We start from the raw sequence: 13183 nt of genomic DNA on the forward strand, positions 1-13183 counted from the left end.
CGGTTGCAGTGAGTGCTGATTTGGGAATGCTGCAGTTTCTCTAGGAAAGTTCAAGACAATAGTTGATGTGGCTATCAAGTAGAAGGGTGCCTATAATATACTCTAGGATGGTGCAAAGGAGCAAGCCAGGATCTTCAGTGGTAGAGGCGGTCATCCCAGAGGCCTCAAAGGGAGCTCAATTGCTTAAAAAAGTTTAGCGGAGGCAAAAAGATCCGCACAAGGGGCTGTCAGGATGTGCAACGATAGCGGGATTGTGTAGAAAGATGTTGTCTAATGTGCTAAGACTTGGATGCACCAAGATAGAGATTGTAAGAGTTGGTGTGATGCTCCTAAGCCTTGGAAGGCCACAGTAGGAGCCAGGGTGTTGTCTCCAAGAGGTTAGGACTAGGTTTGGGTCCTAGGGCTAAGATAGGAGTGTTGGAATTCGAGGTTAATACATGTGTGTTTCAAAATTTTATTTTCTAAACACTACAGTAGAATACAAGATTAAAATACTTTTAATCTGAATTATGCATGCATAAAAATATAAAACTACAAGGATCTAGTTCATGTGCTGAAATTGACATATGCTGAAATTCAGATTGTGATCAAATCGCATATCTATTTCACAATCCCTTTCTTCGAAATTGGATCTGAAAGAGAAGAGATTTTCTTCTAGCTGTACAAGTGTTTGGTCTCTATAGGTATCCACTCAGGATCAGCCTGGAACAATCCTCTTTAATTTGAGTTTTTTTCTCCAAGAAAATTTAGCCTACTGAATCTGAATGAAGCCTGAATCGCGATCAACACTTGATCTTTTTTTTTGATCTTCTTCTTCTCTTCTTCTCTTACCTTTATCCCTTGAATTATGCCACTACCAGTAGGTGGAAACTAGCAAGGAGGGATGCCCAACCAATCTTGGCATGGAGGAGAAGGGAGGATGCCCAAAGAGCTATGGCGTGAGGATGCCCAAGGAGAAGGAGAAGGGAGAGGAAGAGAGGGTGTGGGGAGTCTCTTTTGTGGCGTGTGGGGTGATGGTTTGATTTTTTAGGGACCTTATGAGAGGTCCCATTAAATAGGCATGAGGATTGAATTCTATTCAATCTCATAATACAAGTCCTACTTGCATCAGATTTTCTAATAACTTTAAGTTATTTAACGTATATTAGGAATCCTATTAGGTGCCAACTCTTGGAGCCCTTACACTCAATTAAACACACTCTCTTTTGCACCCAAGAGATGCCCCATATCAGATTAATAGGTCCTCTAATCATAGGACACGCCCAACTTGATCCAATCAAGGTGGCACCCCATAATAACTATCAAGAAAAATTAATTAAGGACTTGCATCTTAATTCAATTGATCCATAACCTTAGACACCCAACAATTGAAGTCCAATAAATCTAATTCATGTAGGTTGTTAGCAAATAATTAAGTTTAAATTATCTTATCAAATAAAAAATTCAAATGAAAAGAGGAATTGGATCCAACCATGTGCTAGCAAGGTTACCTTAAACCCAATCAGGTTTCTCTAAACCCAATTGACACTTCATAAGCTCAATTGCTAATTTCAGACCTAATCCTTTTGTTGTATGATCCCATAGCTTCAATTCTATCTAGTAGTAAGATATACAATGATCTCTATCAAAGTATCATTGAAACTCTTTTCAATGGGTCGGAATAATTCTACTCTAACTCATCAAAGATTGTTGATCCAGAACAATCCTAGTGAGCTCCCATAATCTACCAGTGATATCTAGCAGTATGTAGTGGCAACCAGTTAAACTGAAATAAACCTCTAGGTGTAATTAACATGTGATTCATTCCCTCTATTGTGAGTCCTGACTTGATGGCAGGTCATGGATAAATCATCAAACCTCAACATCAATCATATGATAGATTCGATTAGTTCCAGTCTAAATGTGATTCCTATGGAAACTCTTTTCCATCAATCATACTACTATGGCCATAGATTCTTGGACTTAGCCTTTCAAATATCATAAGACTATTCCTCTCTATCAAGATTGATAGATCCCATCTTGATGCACATCCTACTCCTATAATGGACCAACTGTCGCCAATATCCACTACAAGGGCTCATTGAGATCCATATTTATGTGTCAGTCAAACTCCAGCAACCTTATTGTGAGTGATAGTACAATCTCAAATCAAAAGACCATTCACACAACTATAGCATCGAGATAATCACTGAAGATTGAATAGAAATCTAAGTGATCTCTCGTATGGTCATGCTCAGTACTAGTTGTTCTCTAATAACTATCCATACTCGTCGTCCAGTGTCTTTACACTGTAGACTAGTGATCCATCTTTTTCAAAGAAAGCGATCTGTGCGTCAGTCTATCCGCATCGATCAGCATTCTCATAATGATCCTATAATCGAGAGTATTTAAGAATTAAATATATGTCTCTATTTCTCAACACCTTGAGAATATATATCAAAAACTAGTTTCATAGACGATTCAAGAACACATCACACTTGAATGAAAATAAACTTGGTCCTTTTATTGATCAAATCAATATATTAAGTACAAAATTATGTCCTAGAGTTATTATAATGTGTTAGCCATATTGACTTCTAGGACATACATCCAACAATCTCTCACTTGGAGTAAAGCCAATTGGCTATAAATCTAAATCCCATCTTCTCAAGGTGGACTTTCATTTTTGATTGGCTCAACTGCTTGTCAGTGGGTCTGCCACATTGTCCATGGAGTCTATTCTTCACACCTCAACATGTTACTTTTTGAGATAGTCGTGTATGATATGGTACCATCGCTTGATTTGCTTTGATTTCTGATGAGACCTCGGCTACTTAGTGTTGGAAAATGTGTCCCAAAAAGCCAATCGTCAAGCTGTTGACAGTTGAGCAACCAAGTATTGTAATTGATTTATTAATAAATAAAATATATATGTCATCTTCATCATAAGCTTTCATCTTCTAATGAACTCCGTTGTTATGATGAAGTCCTTAGAACTATTTAAGTTCGATAAAGAGAGGATTTATCGATTAGTCCTTAAAACTGTTCACGACCAAATGATAAGCTGTTAATAAGGACGACAGCTTCTATCGAGCATAGGTCGCTGTAGGCCATATGGGTTGGTTGTCCTCTTAACCAAGGAGTGTGGAGATACTGGTATGGCATACAGGTGAGATGTAAGGGTACATCATCATTGAACGTGACCAACTCCAGAGCATTCTGCTGTCGAGAATGTCTCTGATGGGATATAGGTATAAGTGTCCCTTAGACTTGAGATCGCCTCAGTGACTTGCAAGCAACTCACTATGCTTTGGTACTGGACTAACTGAATTTCTAATTCAGGGACGGAAGGTTTCTGGGCACAGTCAAGTACTTGCGAAGTCAGAGTGTGATCGAGATAGGATTGACCACTCCAAGAGTTGGAGAAGAATGAGTCGCTGTATTTCAATTTAGCAAAACCTTGGCCAGGGTAATCCATCAGATGGATTTGATATTTTGAAATACAATATAAACAACCTGATCAGAGTTGACAGTTGAACTCTGAGGTGTCCTATGATCATTTTGGTCAAGGGGATGAATTATATGAAAACTATATCCGCATGGGTTCTAAGGATGTTGTTCTACACATTCGACCTATCTGGTCATCGGGTACCATTGCTAGATGGTCACTTTGATTGGTACAGGAATTTATTTCTGTGCTACCGACTTAGGTTCGGACCTATGAGGTCACACACATTAGAGTTCATGATCCGATCGGATGGTTGATCAATGATTAAGAATCGTTCTAGGGTTAAATGATCAATACGATTGACATTTAACCCAGTGCAAGTATTGCAGGAGGATCGATTAGCAATTCGATTGCTAATTGGCTTAATTTGATTAAGCCAATAGGCTGAGATTAAGTCTAATTAAATATGATTTAATTAGATTTAGTTTGGGCTTGATTGGATCAAGTCCAATTGGTTTCTTGGATAAGCCAAGTGCAAGGAAAAACTAGTCCTAGTTCAACTAGGACTTGGGTCAATCTAATTTCTAATTTGATTAGAAGATTAAATCAAATTTAAATCTAACTTAATCTGATTAAATTAGGTTCTTAATTAGGTTAAGACCTATTTTAATTAGGTTGATCTAATTTTGGTTTGATTTGGTTTAGAAAACCAAATTAAAACAAGTCATAAGAAAGAATCCTAGTAAGACTAGGATTCCACCTTGCACCACATAAGCCTTCCCCACGCCCTCTCTCTTATTCAATGCTAATCTCCACTTATTTTGTGCGACAAAAGCCCTCTCCGAGGTCTCTCCCACATTCACAAAAGGTTTTCTCTCTTCTTTCTTACATGGAAGGTGGTTTGGATCAAATCAAAAAGGAATAAGTTTGGATTTCGAATTCTATGAGATAGAGTTTTAGAAATCCAAAACTCTTTCAATTTTGCACCGAATTTATCCAAATTTTTTTTAGAATTTTTATAGCTTTTAGGATACACATTGTGCACCCTTTTCTAGTGATCCATATATAAAAATATGGAGGAGGTGCTCAAGAGTTGGGCGCCCCTTAACTTGTCATGTTTGGATAAGCCTTGACTAGGTATTTGACCTAGACAAGGACTCTATCATATCTATCTGTATAAAATGAGTTTCATCATAAAATTTTAGAGAAAGATAGAGATTTGAGATACCTTTATGTCATCCAAAAATTGGAGAGAAAGACTTTTGGGTCGTGGAGATATAAAAGATGCAAGTTAGGGTGTCTAGAGAGAAAAACGTGAAGAAGAAGAGGGTCTTCTTCTAGGGTTTTTTGTTTCATATCTTTCCTTCCTCCATCTTGAGTTTCCTGAGAGCGTCTCAGATCTAAAACTCCTCCTTTTACTTTCCATCTTTGGAAGAGTCTAAATCAAGAAGAAGGAGGTACCTGATCAACCATCAAAGAAGGATCAGCGCAGTACTAGCATACTGTGCTGATTTCCTGAAGCAGGACTTCTGATCGAGATTCGTGGGCTCGTGTGGATGACTCCTAGAGGCCAGATGCATGTGTAGATTGCAACATCATCCTTAAGCCCGGATCAGCGAGGTTAGAGCATCTAACTTGCAAGGTAATAGATCTGATCTATTGTTTAATACATACATTAGATGTGGTATAGAAACATGTTCATATGATCAACATGTAGTTCATGCTATATTTATATATTTTAATTTTTGATTTAATGCTATGTAATAATCATGTAATAGGATCTTAGATCTAGAGATTTTTTAATTTTAAAAAAAAATAAATTTTGATTTATTTTAGTCTTCCGCTGTATGATCTTGAAAAAGTTTCAAGATCTAACCCTGAAACCCTAGATCTGGTTCCTTCAATTGGTATCAGAACCTAGGTTCTTTATTACATGATTATTTATACATGCTTAGATTATTTTTTAGATTAGATCTAATTTATAATCTGATTATTAAATCTAAAATTAAAATTTTAGATCAATCACAAACTGCAAGGTTGTCCTGCTGTAAGGTTTACCCCTTACAGTGCAAAGGTTGTCCTAGTTTGTGTAGATCTATCTTTAATCATAAATTTATTAGATATGATCTAGATTAAATTTATAATTTAATAGATTTAAAATATATTTAAATCTAAAATAAAATCTCTTTGTTAATAATTTTTGTGCAAAGAAATTATTTAAAGTTGAAATTGTTTCAATTACATTAACCTGTTTAGATTAGATCTAAAGTAGTTTCATGTTTAATTCACTTGTATCTTGATTATGAATCAAACATGCAATATGGTTGGTAGAATCATATTATAAAATTATTTTACAAATATAAAAATTATTTTTTGAAAAGTCGAACCCAACCCTCAGCCCAAAACTTAATTAAGAATTAAGAAGTTGTTTGATTAAGTTCTAGGATTGTGAATTGAAGAACCTAAGACACAAATCATAACATATTGGGTTAATGGGTTAGTGGGAATTAGGTCCATTAATTGGGTTAGACCTATGGTTAGATTAAAGATGGACTTAATTAGAGAATTGACAAAATCTAATCAATTGTTGTCTTAGATTAGGTCAAGGATTCTCTAGATCAATTACAATAGTTGTAGTTGGTCAAGTCCATGTCTTTAATGAGAACCAAATGGACTTGATTCTTGGCTAAGCAGTCTAGCATGAACTGTTAGGTTGATCTAATCGAAACTAATTAAACCAGTTGGTGTCTAAGGTAAACCAGATCGGTGGTTTTTAATTGGGAGCCCGCTTACCTGGCCAATTCTGATGGTGTCTAAGGCAAGCTTTGGCAGACCCTCCCACTGATCGAACTTACCTGGCCTCTTGATGAAATTATGTTTTGATCGGATCACTTGACTATTCGAGCTAACCCATGTCAGCTAGGTAAATCAGTGTGACTGATTTAGGTGCTCCTAGACCAGCCCTTTTAATGGTCTCCTTTAAGCTGACTTGGTGAAGCCAGTGGATGGATCATGATAAGCTGGTTCATCTGACCTCATCCTCTATATTATTTAAATCTTCTAAAATTATTAGGTCCTTAAACAAAGTTATGGAGATAACTGAGTCATTGCCTCCCATTAAGGTGTTTGATAATGAGTCCATTAACTCAATAATCATTGCAGACCCAAAGGCCTGGTGCTTGTTGACTAATGGAATTATCACTCATCATATGACGACTTGGAAGTGTCTCTCTAATGGTGGTTAGGTGAGCCAACCAAAGTTGGGGTTAATCATTCGTTGGTTAGATACACCAAGTATGATCATGTTAATGGTTGGACCTAACCGGATCCTTACAGTGGAGGCCAAAGCCTACTTATTAGGTTTCTGGGGCAAAATCAAAATTACTAAAAATTATTTAGAGAAACAATTGGTTATGAACCTACCCTTAGATGTACATGGATTGGCCAACCAAAGTTGGGCTTGTGTGCAGTCTAAGTGGATTCTAGTACCCACTAAGGAATTAGGGTAATTCTTCGAATTGGAGGTAGAGGCTACCAATTCGAATAAAATAGTGGGAGAAACTTTTTGATTAAAGTCCAAATCTTTAGGTTTAATGAATCAATTACTAATTAGGTTATGGTTATCTTTTGTGCAAATATGGCCACTTTCCTATCGCTCCGATCATTGTTGGACAATGATAAGTTGGTGGGACCCAACTTCGATAGCTGGTACCGAAAGTTGAAGATAGTCCTAGAGCATGAACGGATCCTATATGTGATAATGGATCCTGCACCTGAGGAGTCAGCCGTCAATGCATGTGGAACAGTCAGAGACACTTACCAGAAGTGGCTCAGTGATCGGACCACGGTGCGCTGTATCATGCTGGCTGCTATGAGCGACAAGTTCAGTCGCAGATTCGAGATGGCTCAGCCAAAGGACATGCTTCAAGTGTTGGAGGATGCCTTTGGCACACTCGATGACGTGGAGAGGCACAAGACTAGTTGTGCCATTTTCAACACCAAAATATGGGATGGTGCCTCTGTCACTGATCATGTATTATACATGATCGAGCTGATGGAACGATTAAGCAAGCTCGACTTTCCCTTGCATGAGCAGCTTGGGAAAGATGCAATACTGAACTCGCTGCCCAAGTCTTATCTCCCATTCCTCACTCATTATAGAATGACAAAGCCTGAAGTAAACTACCATGGGTTACTGGGGTTGCTTCAGAACTTTGAGAAGGATCACCAACTTTACAAGGAGTCGGTGAACTTAGTGGGAGGTTCGTCTTCTGGTTCTCGACCTTTTAAGAAAGGGAAGAAGAACAAGAAGAAGAAAGTGAAGAAGGTGCAAGTTCAGGTTGGGACATCAGTGCAGAGCCAGACCAAAAAGATCAAGCCTGATAAGAGTCTATTCTACTGGCAAGCACCCTAGATTAGATAGTGTGTCAGATATCTATTTATGGCACTGTAGGCTAGGTCATATAAACAAGAACAGAATAAACAGGTTGACTCAAGAGGGAATCCTCGAAGTCAGTGATTGTGAATCACTTCCAACCTGTGAGTCCTGTCTTCTTGGTAAAATGACCAAGTCACCTTTTATTGAAAAATGTGAGAGAGCTACTGAGCTCTTGGGCCTAGTACATACTGATGTATGTGGGCCCATGAGCACCAGTGCTAGAGGTGGATATTTCTACTTCATAATTTTCATGGATGACCTATCCCGATATGGATATGTCTATCTGATGAAACAAAAGTCAGATTCATTTGAAATGTTCAAACGATTCCAAAGTGAAGTAGAAAAACAAACTGGGAAGAGTATTAAAACTCTTCGATCTGATCGAGGAGGAGAATACCTTTCTAGTAAATTTCTCACATATCTAGGAGAGAATGGGATTCTCTCCCAATGGACTCCTCCAGGAACACCACAGCATAATGGTGTGTCTGAAAGGAGGAATCGGACTATGTTAGACATGATCTGATCCATGATGGGTTTTGCTAGCTTGCCGATATCCTTCTGAGGATATGCACTCGAATCGGCCTGTTATCTGTTAAATAGGGCACCAAGTAAGTCTATAATTAAGACTCCATATGAGATATGGACGAGACGTAAGCCAGCACTTTCACACCTTAGGGTCTGGGGGTGCCCGGCCCATGTCAAACGATTAGTCATAGACAAACTTGGACCTAGGTCTGACAAATGCTCATTCATAAGGTACCCCAAAGAGACAAAAAGATATTTTTTCTACCATGCTGATGATCAAAAGGTGTTCGTCAGCCTTAAGGCAATCTTTTTAGAAAAAGAGTTCCTTGGTGAAGGAACCGTTGCCTCTAAGGTTGAACTTGATGAAGTTCAACAGGTAGAAGGACCAACACCAATAGCTGAACCTGAGTCGGATATGATTAGATCAGATCCGGAGCCCAATATACCTGCACCATTAAGGTGATCCGGTAGAGTACCGCATCAGTCGGACAGATACTACGATTTCTTGGTTCGAGACGGTGATCCCATTGAACTTGATGAGAATAATGAGGATCCGATCACCTATATGGATGCAATGCAGAGACATGATTCTGAGAAATGGCTTGAAGCCATGAAATCCGAAATGGAGTCCATGAAGGTCAACGATGTATGGACATTGGTTGATCCACCTGAAGGGGTTAAACCCATTGGGTGTAAATGGGTCTTCAAAAGGAAGAGGGGCGCAGACGAAAAGGTGGAGACCTATAAAGCCCGTCTGGTCGTCAAGGGGTATCATCAACGTTATGGTATTGACTATGACGAGACGTTTTCTCCTATGGCAATGCTCAAATCCATTCGGATAATGCTTGCAATAGCTGCCCATCTGGATTATAAAATCTGGCAGATGGATGTAAAGACAGCTTTCCTGAATGGAGAGCTAACTGAAGAGGTGTATATGATATAACCTGAGGGGTTTACATCCACAGATGAGTCCAAGGTGTGCAAGCTTCAAAGATCCATTTATGGACTGAAGCAAGCTTCTCGGAGTTGGAACATGCATTTTGATAAGGTGATCAAAACGTATGGCTTCATTAAGAATGGAGAAGAGCCCTGCATCTATAAATGGGCAAATGGTCCAGTTGTGGTATTCCTTGTCTTGTATGTGGATGACATTCTCTTAATCGGAAATGACATCCCTGCACTACAGGGAATAAAAGTTTGGTTGTCATCACAGTTCTCCATGAAGGACTTGGGTGAAGCATCCTACATCCTAGGGATGAAGATCTATAGGGATAAATCTAAAAAGATGCTTGGGTTATCCCAGTCCATGTACATAGACACTGTGCTGAAGAGGTTCAGCATGGAGAATTCCAAGAAGGGCTATCTACCGATAGGCCAAGGAATTTCTCTCTCTAAGAAGGATTGTCCGACAACTCCTGAAGAAAGAGAGCGTATAAGTAGAGTCCCATATGCTTCAGCCGTGGGATCTATCATATACACCATGATATGTACAAGACCAGATGTGGCATACTCACTAGGAGTAGTGAGTAGATACCAATTTGATCCTGGAGAAAATCACTGGAAAGTGGTTAAAGCCATCCTTAAGTATTTGAGAAATACTAAGGACCAATGGTTGGTTTATGGCGAGTCAGATCTGAAACTTATAGGGTCCACAGACTCTAGCTTCCAATCTGACCATGATGACAGCAGGAGCGTGTCGGGTTATATCTTTACTCTGAATGGTGGAGCCATCTGCTGGAAGAGTTTCAAGCAACATACTGTAGTGGACTCTATTTGTGAAGTGGAGTACATCACAGCATCGGATGCCGCGAAGGAAGCTGTGTGGCTGAGAAAAATCATCAACGAGCTCGGAGTAGCACCCTCCCTCGATGGTCCAGTCCTGCTCTACTGCGACAGCACTGGTGCCATAGCTCAGGTGAAGGAACCCAAAGCACATCAGCGGATGAAGCACATCTTACACCACTTCACCTGGTCGAGAGATCGTGGATCGAGGTGACGTTGACCTTCAGAAGATCGATGGAAAGGAGAACCTGACCAACCCCTTCACTAAAGCCCTGGCAATAAAGGAGTTTGACAACCATAAGTCGAAGATGGGTATTAGATACTGTGTCGAGTGGCTTTAGGATAAGTGGGAGTTGTTGGAAAATGTGTCTCAAAAAGTCAATCGTCAAGCTGTTGACGGTTGAGCAACCAAGTATTGTAATTGATTTGTTAATAAATAAAATATATTTGGCATCTTCATCATAAGCTTTCATCTTCTAATGAACTCCATTGTTATGATGAAGTCTTTAGGACTATTTAAGTTTGATAAAGAGAGGATTTATCGATTAGTCCTTAAAACTGTTCACGACCAAATGATAAGCTGTTAATAAGGACGACAGCTTCTATCGAGCATAGGTCGCTGTAGGCCATATGGGTTGGTTGTCCTCTTAACCAAGGAGTGTGGAGACACTGGTATGGTATACAGATGAGATGTAAGGGTACATCATCATTGAACGTGACCAACTCCAGAGCATTCTGCTTCGAGAATGTCTTGATGGGATATAGGTATAAGTGTCCCTTAGACTTGAGATCGCCTCAGTGACTTGCAAGCAACTCACTGTGCTTTGGTACTGGACTAACTGAATTTCTAATTCAGGGATGGAAGGCTTCTGGGCACAGTCAAGTACTTGCGAAGTCAGAGTGTGATCGAGATGGGATTGACCACTCCAAGAGTTGGAGAAGAATGAGTCACTGTATTTCAATTTAGCAAAACCTTGGCTAGGGTAATCCATCAGATGGATTTGATATTTTGAAATACAATGTGGACAACCTGATCAGAGTTGACAGTTGAACTCTGGGGTGTCCTATGATCATTTTGGTCAAGGAGATGAATTATATGAAAACTATATCCGCATGGGTTCTAAGGATGTTGTTCTACACATTCGACCTATCCGATCGTCGGGTATCATTGCTAGATGGTCACTTCGATTGGTACAAAAATTTATTTTTGTGCTACTGGCTTAGGTTCAGACCTATGAGGTCACACACATTAGAGTTCATGATCGATCGGATGGTTGATCAATGATTAAGAATCATTCTAGGGTTAAATGATCAATACGATTGACATTTAACCCAGTGCAAGTATTGCAGGAGGATCGATTAGCAATTCAATTACTAATTGGCTTAATTTGATTAAGCCAATGGGCTGAGATTAAGTCTAATTAAATATAATTTAATTAGATTTGATTTGGACTTGATTGGATCAAGTCCAATTGGTTTATTGGATAAGCCAAGTGCAAGGAAAAACTAGTCCTAGTTCAACTAGGACTTGGGTCAATCTAATTTCTAATTTGATTAGAAGATTAAATCAGATTTAAATCTAATTTAATCTGATTAAATTAGGTTTTTAATTAGGTTAAGACCTATTTTAATTAGGTTGATCTAATTTTGGTTTGATTTGGTTTGAGAAACCAAATTAAAACAAGTCATAAGAAAGAATCCTAGTAAGACTAGGATTCCACCTTGCGCCACATAAGCCTTCCCCACGCCCTCTCTCTTATTCAACGCCAATCTCTACTTATTTTGTGCGACAAAAGCCCTCTCCCAGGTCTCTCCCATGTTCACAAAAGGTTTCCTATCTTCTTTCTTACATGGAAGGTGGTTTGGATCAAATCAAAAAGGAATAAGTTTGGATTTCAAATTCTATGAGATAGAGTTTTAGAAATCCACAACTCTTTCAATTTTGCACCAAATTTATCCAAATTTTTTTTTAAATTTTCATGAATTTTAGGGTACATATTATGTACCCTTTGCTGGTGATCCATGTATGAAAATATGGAGGAGGTGCTCAAGAGTTGGGCGCCCCTTAACTTGCCATGTTTGGATAAGCCTTGACTAGGTATTTGACCTAGACAATGACTCTATCATATCTCTCTGTATAAAATGAGTTTCTTCATAAATTTTAGGAGAAGATAGAGATTTCAGAGACCTTTGTGTCATACAAAAATTAGAGAGAAAGACATTTAGGTCATAGAGATATAAAAGATGCAAGTTAGGGTGTCTAGAGAGAAAAACGTGAAGAAGAGGGTCTTCTTCTAGGGTTTTTTGTTTCATATCTTTCCTCCCTCCATCTTGAGTTTCCTGAGAGCATCTCAGATCTGAAACTCCTCCTTTTACTTTCCATCTTTGGAAGAGTCCAAGTCAAGAAGAAGAAGGTATCTGATCAACTATCAAAGAAGGATCAGTGCAGTACTAGCATACTGTGCTGATTTCCGGAAGCAGGACTTCTGATCGAGATTCGTGGGCTCGTGTGGACGACTCCTAGAGGTCGGACGCATGTGTGGATTACAACATCATCCTTAAGCCCGATCAGTAAGGTTAGAGCATCTAACTTGCAAGGTAATAGATCTGATCTATTATTTAATACATACATTGATGTGGTATAGAAACATGTTGATATGATCAACATGTAGTTCATACTATATTTATATATTTTAATTTTTGATTTAATGCTATGTAATAATCATGTAATAGGATCTTAGATCTAAAAATTTTCTGCTTTAAAAAAAAAATAAATTTTAATTTATTTTAGTCTTCCGTTGTATGATCTTGAAAAAGTTTCAAGATCTAACCCTGAAACCCTAGATCTGGTTCCTTCACTTAGCAGGTGCTATGGTTCCATTGTTGTCGCAGTAGAATGGTATGGCATCCAATGTCATAACCCCAAGTTCTATGATAAGCTTTTTGAACCAGAAGCCTTCCTTTGTAGCATCTAAAGCAGCGGCATACTCAGCCTCCGTGGTCGAATTTGC

Source organism: Elaeis guineensis, chromosome 4, assembly GCF_000442705.2.
Source record: "Elaeis guineensis isolate ETL-2024a chromosome 4, EG11, whole genome shotgun sequence".
NCBI lineage: Eukaryota > Viridiplantae > Streptophyta > Magnoliopsida > Arecales > Arecaceae > Elaeis > Elaeis guineensis.